We start from the raw sequence: 14,644 nt of genomic DNA, 5'->3' as shown, positions 1-14,644 counted from the left end.
ACTAAACACAAAGAAAGCAGATGAAAATCGTGCAGTGTCCAGCACTGCAAATTTAACAGAACAAAAATCGTTGGTTTTTCATAAGTTGCATTCTTTATGGAATACCCTTTAAAGTTACTTCCGAAGTTCAAAAATAGGAACAGCATTAGCAGTACAAAAATGGAGACAGCGTTAGCCTGATACAGTTATTTCGTTTTGCGATATATGTATTGTTCTGCAGGTGAGATTCATGTGGTGCATAACAGCTTCTTCGTTACGCCAATCGGCTCCGTCTTCATAATATCCACAGACGAATTTAGCAACTTCGGACCCCTAGACTGAATCCGTGGAGCAGTTCCTACCAGCAGAAAAAATAGCTAAAAGTAGCGTTTTAGAGCAATTATAAAATTAAAAGCCTATCACTCAACGTTCAAGGTTTACTACTCAATTGTATAAAATTGTGCTTTGCAGTTGATGATTTAATTAATTTATGAGCTTAAAAAGGCGTAAAGAATCGAAATCGTTCACCACAGTTTATTGACATCGCTATAAACAACTGTTGTTATTGCTGTGGCCTTCAGGCCGAAGCCTGGCTTGATGCAGGTCTCCATGCTACTATTTGCCGTGCAGGCCTCTTCATCACTGCCGTAACTGCTGGAATCTACAGCCATATGAACCTGCTTACTGTGTTAAGCCTTGGACTCCCTGTGCAATTCCCCCCGCCTTCCCACCACATTATCTTCTATTACTAAACAGTTCTTTGATTCCTCGGGACGTATTCGACCAACTGATCCTTCGCTTAATCAAGCTGTGCTATAAATATCTCTTCTACCCCTTCCAATTCAGTACCTCTTCATTTATTATGAGATCTACCCATCTAATGTCCAATATTCTTTTATAGCATCACATTTCAAAAGTAATTATTATACGCTACATTCCAGACAAATACCTTCATAAAAAAACCTGACACACAAATTTATATTAGATGTTAACAAATTCCTCTTTTTCAGAAATATTTCTTTCGCTATTGCCAGTCGGCATATTATATCTTCTCTGCTTCACATATCGTCGGATATTTTAAAGCCTAAATAGAAAAATTAATCTACTACTTTTACTGCCTCATTCCCTCAGCATCACCTGATTTAATGCGACTACATTCCATTACCCTTGTTTTACTTTAGTTGATGTTCATCTTATAACCTCTTTTCAACACACTATCGATTCTGTTCAACCGCTTTTCCAAATCCTTTGCCGCCTCTGACAAAATTACAACATCATCGGCAAACCTTCAAGTTTTGTTTCGTCCCCCTGAACTTCAATTCACTTTCCAAATTTCTCGTTGATTTCCTTCACAGGTTGCTCATTGTACAGACTGAATAACATCATGTGTGGGCTACAACCCTGTCCTACTCCTTTCTCAACTACGGCTTCATTTTCATTCCCCTCGACTCTTACAGCTGCAGCCTGGTTTCTGTGCAAGTAGTAAATAATCTTTGCCTCCCTGTTTTTTTTTTGCGCCAACTTCAAAATCTCAAATAGTGTAGTCCAATGGATATTGTGAAATTCTCTCTCTGAAAGCAAAAAGGCTGTTAATGTGTTTTTCCCTTTTTTCAACCTATCTTCATAGTCAAGTCAAAGTGACAGTTTTGCATCGCATGTTCTACATTTCTCTGGAAGCCAACCTGCTCTTTCCTGAGGTCACCTTTTTCCACTTTTTCCATTGTTCTGTAAATAATTCGTGTCAATCTTTATGAATTAAATACATTACCTGCCAGTGTGCATTGATTTATATCAATGGGGCAAGTTGAAAATTTGTGTCAGACCGGGATTCGAACCTGAGTGTTCCGCTTACTGGGCAGACGCGCTGACCACTAGGCAATCCAAACACAGCCACACGGAGTGCTCTGGCACACCTTCTGTCAGACCCAAATTCTCAACATATACCACACACTATTGTTGTTGTATTGTTTGTAGTTCGAAGGGACAGACACCACATATCTAATTAAGGCAATGGCACCAAGCTCGAACTCTGACGGGAATGGGCAAGATGCCGCGAGTAATGAGGCTAAAGAGCTAGGGCACTACATCAGTAGTGTGTGCTATAAGTTAAGCATTTAGGTCTGACAGGAGGCGTGCTAGGGTAGTCCATGTGGTAGCAGTGACCACTGTGTCTGGATGGCAGACCACGGGTTAGTCTGGCCTTTCTATTGTGGTTGCACCTCTGGTATAGCTGTCTGCATTACCGAGGCACGCAAGCCACCGCCGAAGCACCAAGCCACCTGACCTCAGTAAGATCCATGGTTCATAGTTGGATAAATAATTGTAATTTAAAAAATCCATGTAAAAGAAAAATAAAGTTGAGTGATATTCATGCAAAAATCAGCATTTCAATTGTGTAACTGTAAGGAAACGTTTTCGCTACCCAAAAGTAAAATAACTAAATAAACGTATCAACCAAACAATTGTCTAATTCAAATACAAAAAAAAATCAGACAAACACCATCCGAACAGGCCTTGAAGGCTCAATGATACCGACCGGCCGCCGTGTCATCCTCAACCTTTAGGCGTCACTGGATACGGATGTGATCAGCACACTGCTCTCCCGGCCCCTATCAGTTTTCGTGACCGGTGTCGCTACTTATCAATCAAGTAGCTCCTCAATTGGCCGCACAGGGGCTGAGTGCACAACGCTTGCCAACAACAGTCGGCAGACATCAACAGTGGCCCATCCAAGTGATAACTAAGCACGACAGTGTTTCATTCAATTTCAATCCGTTCCCAAATAATCATCCTTAAAATGAAAGTTTTTAATAGTCCTATTGGCTAACTGACTTGCGCGTACACTTCCTACTAATAAAACTACTTCTAACATCTTCATACCTTATTTATCTTAAAATATCACTTTCAGTACTGAACGAAGCCAGAACGTTTACCCTGTTTTCTAATATTGAGAGTCAATGCCTGTTTTTACACTACTGGCCAATAAAATTGCTACACCACGAACATGACGTGCTACAGACGCGAAATTTAACCGACAGGAAGAAGATGCTGTGATGTGCAAATGCTTAGCTTTTCAGAGCATTCACACAAGGCTGGCGCCGGTGACGACAGCTACAATGTGCTGACATGAGGAAAGTTTCCAACCGATTTCTCATACACAAACAGCAGTTTACCGCCGCTGCCTGGTGAAACGTTGTTGTGATGCCTCGTGTAAGGAGGAGAAATGCTTACCATCACGTTTCCGACTTTTATAAAGGTCGGATTGTAGCCTATCGCGATTGCGGTTTATCCTATCGCGACATTATTGCTCGCGTTGGTCGAGATCCAATGACTGTTAGCAGAATATGGAATCGGTGCGTTCAGGAGGGTAATACGGAACGCCGTGCTCGATCCCAACGGCCTCGTATCACTAGCAGTCGAGATGACAGGCGTCTTATACGCATGGCTGTAACGGATCGTGCAGCCACGTCTCGATCCCTGAGTCAACAGATGGGGACGTTTGCAAGACAACAACCATCTGCACGAACAGTTCGACGACGTTTGCAGCAGCATGGACTATCAGCTTGGAGACCATGGCTGCGGTTACCCTTGACGCTGCATCACAGACAGGAGCGCCTGCGATGGTGTACTCAACAACGAACCTGGGTGCACGAATGGCAAAACGTCATTTTTTCGGATGAATCCAGGTTATGTTTACAGCATCATGATGGTCGCATCCGTGTTTGGCGACATCGCGGTGAACGCACATTGGAAGCGTGTATTCGTCAGCGCCATACTGGCGTATCACCCGGTGTGATGGTATGGGGTGGCATTGGTTACACGTCTCGGCCACCTCTTGTTCGCACTGATGGCACTCTGAACAGTGGACGTTACATTTCAGATGAGTTACGACCCGTGGCTCTACCCTTCATTAGATCCCTGCGAAACCCTACATTTCAGCAGGATAATGCACGACCCCATGTTGCAGGTCCCATAGGGGCCTTTCTGGATACAGAAAATGTTCGACTGCTGCTCTGGCCAACACATTCTCCAGATATCTCAACAACTGAAAACGTCTGGTCAGTGGTGGCCCAGCAACTGGCAAGAGTGATGGAACATATCGAAATACATGAGGTTATGCTGTAGGAATTAGATTAGGAAATGAGATACCAAAAAGTGGCCGAGGAGTTTGCCGTTTCGGCAGCAAACTACACTGCCTCGCAAAAAGAATGAAGCACCCAGATAACATGGTCGTATGACACTCTAGCTTCATACATATGCACATTATCGGTGGATATGTAATTGATTGGAGTTGCCATTCTCTGTGAGAGGTAGAACGGCCATGAGAATACATTAGCACTGATCGCGTTTATTGTTGTTACCAGGCCTGCTAGGGTATATAACGGGTGTGAACTGCGTCAGATGTTGAGTGACCACTGTGAAAGATACTGAGATACCGTGCAATTGGCTGAGGCATCATCATCAGCAACTGGCAGAGTTTGAAAGGGACCTCGTTCTTGGTCTCATTTTGCCGACAATCGAATCGTGCATTACTCATTTCTGACAGTTGCCCCGTGTTGGACTGCATGACAATATGAGGGCAGTGATACGCGTTGTCAAGGTTCCAGTCGACCTAGTCTGACCACCACACGGGAAGATAAACGTATTGTGCACCAAGCACATCGTAGCCCTCCACATCTGCGCCTATTCTCTCTGTGTCCCTCTGTAGGAACGGTCAGAGACTAGCAGCAGCTGGATTAGGGAATTACGGTCGCACGAGTAGGCTGCCATTAACACCACAACCCAAATGGCTGCATTTCGGGTCGTGCCATGATTGGGAAAAATGGACTGCTGGTGAATGGCGCCGTACTGCGTCCAGCGATGAATCGCGGTTCTGTACTATATATATGACCATCGTTGGGAAGTATGGTGCTGATCTACTTTTAAAACTTTTACATTGGCAGGTCTGGGTAGTGGCTAATTCCGTACTATATAGGGATCAGAGAATGCTGTTTATTATATAGTGTACGTCCCATGCATGTAGCCAAATCCGAGGGCAGCCTTGTATTTTTATTTTTACTTTTTTTTTTTGAGCTCCAGACTTACTTTTTGGGGGGGAGGGGGCGGGGTGGACTTTCGGATATGTAAGAATGAGTGGTAACCACCTCTTGTATTGTCAACAGATAGATGGTTATCACAGAACAGAATGACCTACAATCGCAAAGAGTTTGTTTCTGAAAATGTGTTTATACTCCTTTTCGTGTTTTGACCAGCACTATATCCTGTAATTTTCTTTTCTTGAGCAAGGTTAAAAGTCATATAAAGCTTTATGCAGGATCATACTTTCCCATTCGTCTATCAGTTTAACTTCAGTCACCACATTTGCAATTTCAACCTCATGATCCATTAGAAGTGGAAAATTTGTGCCAATGAACATATCATAAAATTTGAACATGGTCTGGCACCTTCAGGGTCTTACAAAACCATAATGTCAAACTTCGAGGAGTTGTAGAGGGTGTTGTGAGGAACAAATTGAGGACACGAACCTGTGTCTGGAAACATCATCCAATGACATTAGAGAGCATCTAAGTTGTAGGCGCCTGCAGTTCAGCTACCCCTTCAGCAGCAAATGTGACTTTGTATGCTAACAGATCGTAGGAGAAAAATCTCGCAATATTATTTGGTGTTCAGTGTTTGCGGCTGATTGTCACGATCGGCAGTGCAGAAGATGGAGCTAGCCACTGTGCACAGACGTCTTGTGTCCTATGAATGCAATGCTCTATTGCCACTGTGGATGATAGTTTTGAACACATGTTTCCATCTGCAGCTTACATTTCTCTTGGATTCCTGTAAAATCTCCAGTATTTTTCGGTATACAGGAGAAAAATACTGTGGATTGAAAACTGTGTCCAAAACAGTCATCCATCAATGCAACGGAGCATTGTATTCATAGGAGACAAGACCTGTCTACTCTGCAAACAGCTCTATCTTCTCCACTGGCAATCGTGGCAATCAGTCAGATCGATGAATAACAAACAACATTGCGAGACTTTGTGCCTGCACGCGCCAGTGTACAAAGTCACGTTTGCCGCTGAAGGGGTGGTCTACCAGCAGGCGCTGGCGCCTATAATTTCGACGCCCTGTGGCGTCGTCGAATGATGTTTATGGACACGAGTTCTTATCCTCAATTTGTTCCCCACGACATCCTCTACGATCCCTACAAGTTTGTTGGTATCGTTCTGTAACACCTTAAATAAACATTTATGACGTACTTAAATACTGGCTCTCTTATGTATGGGTCCCATGCAGTATCTGTTATATAATATGGGTGCTTAGTTGAAACTAATTTCCCTACACTGGAAATAGAAGGAGTAAAAAAGGTTTAGTTTTCGTCCCCTCTTTCCCTGAGCAGCTAATCGTTGTCGAATTCAAATTTTCCAACTTTCAGGCAAAGAACCTAGAATTTTGGTTATACATTTATGAAGTCGAATATGGAAATAGTCTACATACAAGCATTCCAGTAGTCGTTGAGAATACATCTCGTTTTTAGTACAGCGATGGACCACCGACTTCCAGCTAGTGTCACGTTTTGTGGCATTCATCTCAACATTTGTATTTGTTGATAAATACGATGCTTCGTAAATAATGTCGGTTAAATTCTTCGTTTGTGTGGCCCTATTATCAGCGGAAGCTGAGAAAATAATTCATTAATAATTGTACCGTTAGTGCAAATAACGTTTTCGTCATGACATCCTTTATGATTCCTAGAAGTTTGTTGGTATCTTTTTACTCGGTTAAATTATGCCAATGGGAGGGTTTTCTCGTCTGTTGATTGTTTACAGCGGGTATGTGACGTCTGCATGCACGTTTCAGTAGAAGTTTCCCTTCGAAATATGTGTTGCTCGAAAAAAATGAAATAAAATGGGAGACCATGAGTCGATAGCAGCTAAAAACAACCAGGCTGACGGTGAAGACTTGTAGAAAGGCTATAATTTTGAGGAGGAGGGAAGAGTGAATGGAGAGAGCGAAAAGAGGACTGTTTCCCGCTCTTGCTCTATCCCTTGCAGGTATTCATCTAAGCCGCCTTCCGTAAGTATAAATTTGAGCAGATCAATTGGTTGCTTTTGTGAGATTCGAAACAGCACATTAATATCACTCGGCAGCGAACGATTTTGTACTAATTTACATTTGTTTATAAGCCTGAAATGACTGTATTTGTATGTGCATGAACGTACATAATACATGCACATCAATGTGACTGTTGAATAAGTGAAATGAAAATAGATTAAATTATAAGACTAACGGTCTACAACGCCAGCAAATGTGTCTTAAGCCATGACATGTTAGATGTATTTTTAAATCCAGTTCCGTCTGCGACAACACATTTGGTAGACTTTTCTTAATTTAATAGTAATACATTGCTTACTCTCTGCTTCATGAAGATTTTAATCTATTTGTGTGTTAACTGGTTGTGGATTTACAAAGTCGTCGTTGCGTAACAACTGCCTATAGTCATTACAATCGATAGCACGGAGGTAAAATATCTAGAAATAGATATTATCATCGCAAGCTTGCTTTGAAAATACGCAGAGTAAATATTACATTTTATTGCGCAACAATAGCAATAACATCCAAGGTCCTCGACCTAAAACCACTCAGATATTTCGTACGAGGATGTCTAAAATCATTTATTTATCGCATCCTCGTGGAGAGACGTACTCAGTATAGGTGTTTCACCAAGTCATATTATCAATGAAGACATCTTTCACTGTACAGTTTTATTGTCGACTCATTTTGAGGATTTTTAAGTTGTGGGTCCCTAGTAACAACCTAACTGAACGATTTTTTAGGTTGTAGGAAAGTATCTACACCCACGCTCTGCAATCAATGTGAAGTGTGTAGCACTGGTACGTCGCGTAGCCCACTTACTAAAGACACGTCGCGCCGAACGAGGCTGTGCACACAGAAGGGACATCCAACGTCACCACACACAGCGCCATCCACTCATAGGACGACTTCGTTGACGTGATTTTGCGCTCTCAGAGCTCTTCCGTCGCAGTTGTCTGCTTCATTTGGCTCGCAAACTGTACAGTTTCTTCACGAAAATGGACGCGCGAAAAATTCCTAAGTTAGCTCTATTAAAACGCACATTTCTTCCATTGTCCTAATGCTAGCCATGTTTTTCTATCCGTGGTAGCAATAAATAAAATCTTCAATAGCCTTGAACATGTAATAGGACAAAAGGGAAAACTAAATGTCCGGTCAGGAGCTTACAGAAGTTCACCAAGTCGAACAAACTCACTCCTGACAGAGAGTCGGCACTTGTATTACATAACGTCAGATATCACAGAAATTATTTCTGTTAATTTCTTGAGGAAGTCCACAATCCTTAAGAAAAAGTGAAGATGAAAAAAAAAATGGATACAGCAGGATGCAAACCTGCTACCCATCCATCCTCTGTTCCGTAACGTGGCACCGCCACTAACTACGCTACACTGAAGGTCTACAACGCGGGAGTTTGTTTTTTGATTGAGGGTCTTCTGAAGATGCCAATGGCCTTGCCGCAGTGGTAACACCGGTTCCCGTCAGATCACCGAAGTTAAGCGCTATCGGGCTGGGCTAGCACTTGAATGGGTGACCATCCGGTCTGCCGTGCGCTGTTGGCAAGCGGGGTGCTCTCAGCCCTTGTGAGGCAAACTGAGGAGCTACTTGAGTGAGAAGTAGCGGCTCCGGTTTCGGAAACTGACATACGGCCGGGAAAGCGGTCTGCTGACCACATGACCCTCCATATCCGCATCCAGTGACGCCTATGGGTTGAGGATGACACGGCGGCCGGTCGGTACCGTTGGGCCTTCATGGCCTGTTCGGGAGGAGTTTAGTTTTAGTTCTAGGGCTTCTGAAGGCATCAATTGCCGAAATGTTATAAATTAGCATTTGATTATAGCAAATCCTAACAAGAACGAAACGTTTTTCATGAATCTTCAATGTGTCATTGCTTAAAATTCCTAACTTTCATGACACGAGTTATATCACGAAAATAACTAAATGCGAAAATTCTTTAACCACCAATATGACGTTTCCCGTCATTTTATTACTACGAATCGTACCAATAACGATTCGTTGTCAAGACATTTAATGTACTGGTGCTTAGAAACAGCACATGCTCAGAGGGTGTAAGGCACAACGCAAAACACTACAATTATGGCCTTCTACTGATCGAAACAAATTCAGTGTGGCATCTCGTTTTCTGCTTGCGGCGTACGGAGCTTTTTTGCTTCCTATTGGTTCTACTTTATATGGCACGTTGCCGAAATATCGGAGAACTTATTCTGTGTTTGACGTGACGAAATGGCTCCTCAACGGGGAATAGCAAGAAGTGGCGTCACAAAACTCGTAGACAGTCACGTCAGTGTTAGCTAACTCGCCCCGTGTGATGCCGGGTTAAACTTCCTCCACGTTCCATTCGGGGTATGACGACGTTCCATTCGGAGTATGATATTTTAAATACTTCCGTGCGCGCTATGATTACTGTGGTGATGTATTCACTATTCCAACGGGATGGACACTTGAGGAAATATAATATGTTCATAGAGTCTTTCAAGTAACTTTGGTTTTTCAACCTTTGTAAGCACACTTTTGAGGAACAGTTGTCGTTTGCATATAAGTGCCTGGCATTTCGAGTTTTCATCTTTTCCGTGATGCTTTTCCTTGAGTCAAAAATTCGTACTGCCCTTCTCTGTATACGTCAAATATCCCCTGTTAGTTGGGGTACGAGTCCCACGTATTTGAACAGAATTCTAGGATGGGTCCCACAAGAGTTTGTAAGTAATCTTGTTTGTAGACTGAGTGAATTTTCCCGTTATCCTTCGAATGAACCAAAATCTGCCATCTGATTTACCTACGGTTGTTCCTATGTTAGCATTCCACTTCATATTCTCACAAATTATAACTCCCATGTGTTTGTATAAGTTTACTGATTCAAATTGTCAATCAAAAATGTTGTATACAGTTATAAATTTCTGAACATTCAAAATACGTTGCCAGTCTCCTCACAATTTTTATGTACCAATTCCGGACAGCACATTTACCTAGCTTTTCTCAGGATAGTACTTCATCATAGATGGCTTCATTATCTGCAGGCTACTGTTAAGACTGCCTGCCGGGTCATTACTGTACGACATGCACAGCAGCGATCCCAACACACTTCCCCGGGGCACGCCTGAAATTATTTCTGCATCTGTCGATCACTCTCGATCCACATCTACCAAAGTAATCCTCACCCCAGCCACAAAGTTCGTTTGGTATCCAATATGCTCGAAACGTTCGTCAATAAGCGTTAATGTGGTAATGAGTAAAATGCTATTATGAAGTCAAGAAACAGTTGATTGCCTTGATCGTTGGCTTTCGGGTCGTAATGTGAGAGAAGGGAGAGTTGGAATTCACATGATTAATGTTTCCGGAATCCATACTGGAAGGTGTGGAAAGGGTCTTTCTGTTCGAGGTAGCCGGCCGGAGTGGCCGAGCGGTCCTAGGCGCTACAGTCTGGAACCGCGAGACCGTTACGGTCGCAGGTTCGAATCCTGCCTCGGGCATGTGTGTGTGTGATGTCCTTATGTTAGTTAGGTTTAAGTAGTTCTAAGTTCTAGGGGACTGATGACCAAGTCCCATAGTGCTCAGAGCCATTTTTTTTTGTTCGAGGTATCTCACTAGACAGGAGCTCAAACTATGTTCTACGATTCTACAGCAGATAGTTGCTTATGGTACAGGACGGTAGTGTTTATCGACCACTTCTGCTACTCTTATTGTGAACGGGTGTAATTTGTGCTTTCTATTAACTACTGAGCACAGTTTTTTGCTAGAGGAATCTACGGTGTATTTTGGTGAAAACAGGGGCTCACTCATTCGCAGATTTTGTATAGAATCTAATAGGGCTCTTCGTTGCGTTTCAGCGATTTTGGCTGTTTCTCAACGCCATTGACACTAATATCTACACTCCTGGAAATTGAAATAAGAACACCGTGAATTCATTGTCCCAGGAAGGGGAAACTTTATTGACACATTCCTGGGGTCAGATACATCACATGATCACACTGACAGAACCACAGGCACATAGACACAGGCAACAGAGCATGCACAATGTCGGCACTAGTACAGTGTATATCCACCTTTCGCAGCAATGCAGGCTGCTATTCTCCCATGGAGACGATCGTAGAGATGCTGGATGTAGTCCTGTGGAACGGCTTGCCATGCCATTTCCACCTGGCGCCTCAGTTGGACCAGTGTTCGTGCTGGACGTGCAGACCGCGTGAGACGACGCTTCATCCAGTCCCAAACATGCTCAATGGGGGACAGATCCGGAGATCTTGCTGGCCAGGGTAGTTGACTTACACCTTCTAGAGCACGTTGGGTGGCACGGGATACATGCGGACGTGCATTGTCCTGTTGGAACAGCAAGTTCCCTTGCCGGTCTAGGAATGGTAGAACGATGGGTTCGATGACAGTTTGGATGTACCGTGCACTATTCAGTGTCCCCTCGACGATCACCAGTGGTGTACGGCAAGTGTAGGAGATCGCTCCCCACACCATGATGCCGGGTGTTGGCCCTGTGTGCCTCGGTCGTATGCAGTCCTGATTGTGGCGCTCACCTGCACGGCGCCAAACACGCATACGACCATCATTGGCACCAAGGCAGAAGCGACTCTCATCGCTGAAGACGACACATCTCCATTCGTCCCTCCATTCACGTCTGTCGCGACACCACTGGAGGCGGGCTGCACGATGTTGGGGCGTGAGCGGAAGACGGCCTAACGGTGTGCGGGACCGTAGCCCAGCTTCATGGAGACGGTTGCGAATGGTCCTCGCCGATACTCCAGGAGCAACAGTGTCCCTAATTTGCTGGGAAGTGGCGGTGCGGTCCCCTACGGCACTGCGTAGGATCCTACGGTCTTGGCGTGCATCCGTGCGTCGCTGCGGTCCGGTCCCAGGTCGACGGGCACGTGCACCTTCCGCCGACCACTGCCGACAACATCGATGTACTGTGGAGACCTCACGCCCCACGTGTTGAGCAATTCGGCGGTACGTCCACCCGGCCTCCCGCATGCCCACTATACGCCCTCGCTCAAAGTCCGTCAACTGCACATACGGTTCACGTCCACGCTGTCGCGGCATGCTACCAGTGTTAAAGACTGCGATGGAGCTCCGTATGCCACGGCAAACTGGCTGACACTGACGGCGGCGGTGCACAAATGCTGCGCAGCTAGCGCCATTCGACGGCCAACACCGCGGTTCCTGGTGAGTCCGCTGTGCCGTGCGTGTGATCATTGCTTGTACAGCCCTCTCGCAGTGTCCGGAGCAAGTATGGTGGGTCTGACACACCGGTGTCAATGTGTTCTTTTTTCCATTTCCAGGAGTGTATATCACTCATCACTGCAGTGTTGTGTGAAGTGAATTGTGTAGATATTCTATGATCGTCCTCTGTAAAAGGAGATTTGAAAACGGAATTCAGCGTTTCCGATTTTTCTTTGCTACTCCCAATGTTAGTTCCCGTGTCAGCCATGGACGTCTGGACACGGACCTATGTGGCACTGGTAATCTTTACGTACGACCGGAATTTCTCTGTGTGTGTGCGGTTTTTTTGTTTTTTTGCAAGTTTTTTTTTAAAATATGAATCTGCTATGATAGTCGTTGACGTCTTCGTGCCATCCCTTTACAACACGTTTCTATTAGGACGTATGTATCTATAAATTTATGTTCGTTTTCTTTACAGATTGTTTACGGAGCTTGTATACCATGGAGCATCCTTTCCATAATGAACATTCTGCTTGATGGGTATCTATCCAATGCATGGTGAACTATTCTTCGAACCTTAAGCCATAGTTCCTTCACATGTTCCTACCCAATGCCAATTCCTTCGAGTTCCTGCCTCTATTTCTATATTTAGTTTACTGAACATATACACTGATCAGACAGAACATTATGACCACCGACTTACTATCGACATAAACCCATCCGGGCGATAGCAGCAGCACCTGGTGAGGAATGACTGATAGACACATACACGGTTCTCAAATGGCTCTAAGCACTATGGACTTAACGTCTGAGGTCATCAGTCCCCTAAACCTAGAACTACTTAAACCTAACTAACCTAAGGACATCACACACATCCATGCCCGAGTCAGGATTCGAACCTGCGACCGTAGCAGCAGCGCGGTTCCGGACTGAAGCCCCTCGAACCGCACTTCCACAGCGGCCGGCCATGCACGGTGCACGTAGTATCAGTGACTGCGCTGTCTGGGTGTATAAGCGGGAAGGCCCGCGATCTATCTGAGTCTGACCGAGGGCAGACTGTGATGGCCCAGAGACTCGGCATAACCATTTCGGAAACTGCACGACCTGTCGGGTGTTCGAGGAGAACTGTGGTGTCTTCAACATGGGGCGAACTCAAGGTGAAACAACCTTTAGACTTCGTGGGTTTAAGAGGCCAACCCTCATTACGGATGTCGGACGTCGTAGACTGGGCAGACTGGTAAAACAGGACAGGCGCCGAACTGTGGCGGAACTAACATCAGACTTTCACGCTGGGCAGACTATAAATATGTCTGAACACAGTGCACCGAACACTCCTAACGGTGGATCCCCACAGCTGACGAACCATGTGTGTGTCAGTATTAACACCACGGCATCGGCAACTACGACTGAAATTGGCACGTGACCATTGGCACTGGACATTGGCGCAGTGGCAGAGCGGTGCATAGTCTGATAAATCCCGATTTATTCCTCCTGCGGATGGGAGGGCACGAATCCGTCGTCTACTAGGGAGCAGCTCCTTGAAACCTGTACTGTGGAGCTCGTGCAAGGCACACGACAGCCAAGGTGTGTCGTACACTGGTTGCGAACCACGTACACCCCATCATGACGATCATGTTTCCCGACGACAGCGGCGTTATTCAGCAAGATTATGCGTCAAGTCACAAGGCCAGGAGTGTGGTGGAATGGTTCGAGGGATGTGCTGGGCCCCTAGTGCGGCAGATCTGTGTCCGATCGTACACATGTGGGATGTCATTGAAAATGGCGTCCCCGGAATTTACGGGAATTAGGTGACTTGTGTGTGCAGATGTGGTGCCAGCCGCATCCAGCGACCTGCTAAGGCCTCATTGCTTCCATGCCACGACGGGTCGCCACTGTTATATACGACAAAGGAGGACATACCGGCTGTTAGGTAGCTGGTTTTAGTTGTCCTTCGTACTGTGGTAATTTTTATTGCTACAACTACGTCATAGTCACCAAAACCAATTTCAGTGTTTACTTCATCAAAGAGATCACGTCTGGTTTTCTTTTTGTCCCCAAGCCTTAGTGTTGCAAAAGCCAGAGGTTACGTCTGTCACAATTATTCTAGCTCAGTTTCATGTTGACAATTGTGGCACCATTGACGATCTGACTTCACAGTCATCAGAATACAGCAGTTGTAGAACTGCGTTCACGCACAAGGGTCATTTCGATGTCTTCTGGTAATGCCTAATTCTTTGACAAATGGTCAACTGACATTTTTTTATGGCGACTGCAAATCTTGTTTGGGTCAGATTCGCATTCTAGGACTATACCACTGGGACAGTAAATTGGAAACTGTCTCTCTGGCATCTCTATCCGTCACCAAGGCAATCGCTAGGAGTGTGGCTGTGGAGTAGTA

At 44.9% G+C, this 14,644-nt stretch overlaps 1 protein-coding gene and 1 pseudogene across 1 annotated transcript in view; both read left to right on the top strand.

The window, feature by feature from the left end:
* The window catches only part of LOC124619194 (protein unc-93 homolog A-like), a 271,654-nt gene that overhangs the window by 110,056 nt on the left and 146,954 nt on the right, over positions 1 to 14,644 (top strand). The gene's annotated exons all lie outside the window — the stretch shown is intronic.
* LOC124552589 lies at positions 8,507 to 8,624 on the top strand (annotated as a pseudogene).

This window comes from Schistocerca americana, chromosome 1, assembly GCF_021461395.2.
Source record: "Schistocerca americana isolate TAMUIC-IGC-003095 chromosome 1, iqSchAmer2.1, whole genome shotgun sequence".
Taxonomy (NCBI): domain Eukaryota; kingdom Metazoa; phylum Arthropoda; class Insecta; order Orthoptera; family Acrididae; genus Schistocerca; species Schistocerca americana.
Note: the sequence above shows the minus strand (reverse complement) of the source record. Positions and strands in the feature narration are given on the sequence as shown.